General features: G+C 39.4%; 1 non-coding gene across 1 annotated transcript; it reads right to left on the reverse strand.

Annotated features, from left to right (window-relative positions):
* Positions 1 to 377: 377 nt before the first annotated feature.
* LOC115070722 lies at positions 378 to 479 on the reverse strand. The gene has a single exon (XR_003849870.1). It is a non-coding gene; the product is annotated as a U6 spliceosomal RNA (small nuclear RNA).
* Between the last annotated feature and the right edge of the window lie 249 nt (positions 480 to 728).

Raw genomic sequence — 728 nt, forward strand, 5'->3', positions numbered from 1 at the left:
ACCTGTACTTCCCCCTTCCTGCTGGTCTCCTTCTTTTTCTTAAATAATCCCTCTTTCTGCTTTCATGTCTCTTTTTATTTTTTATTTTTAAAAATATTTTATTTATTATTTTTATTTTAGGTCTATGTGTATATTGCCTGCATGTAGGTAAGTTCACCCATGTCGTGCAATGCCCACAGAGGACAGAAGAGGCTGTTGGATCCCCTGGAACTGGAGTTTGTGGATAGTTGTTAGCTGCCATGTGGGTGCTTGGATTCGAACCCGGGTCTTCTGCAAGAACAGTCAGTGTTCTTAACTGCTGAGCCATCTCTCCAGCCCCCATGTCTCTTTTTTATAAACTGAAGTTCCATATATGAGAGAAAACATGGCATTTGCTTAAAAATATTGAACAGTTCATGAATTTGTATGTGATCCTGCACAGGGGTCATGCTAATCTTTTCTACATCATTCTAATAATCATATATGTGCACACAGAACACAGTGTAACAGCTTTATTTCTGTCTACTAATGTATTAGCATTCTTATTTACACAGTTATTTATCATGCTATACAAATTGTGAATGTTCTCATTAGTACTTGAACTTTGATAAAAGGTTAGGAAGATGGGGCCTTCGCAATGGGTTTAGTGCCAACCTGAGAAGCCAGGAAGTTAGCATCCTCCAGCCCTCCGTACGTGCACAAGGACAATGGAGAACAGGGACAAACAAAGAACGGGGTTCTTACCAGAA

This window comes from Nannospalax galili, unplaced genomic scaffold, assembly GCF_000622305.1.
Source record: "Nannospalax galili isolate Female #2095 unplaced genomic scaffold, S.galili_v1.0 scaffold277, whole genome shotgun sequence".
NCBI classification, from domain to species: Eukaryota; Metazoa; Chordata; class Mammalia; order Rodentia; family Spalacidae; genus Nannospalax; species Nannospalax galili.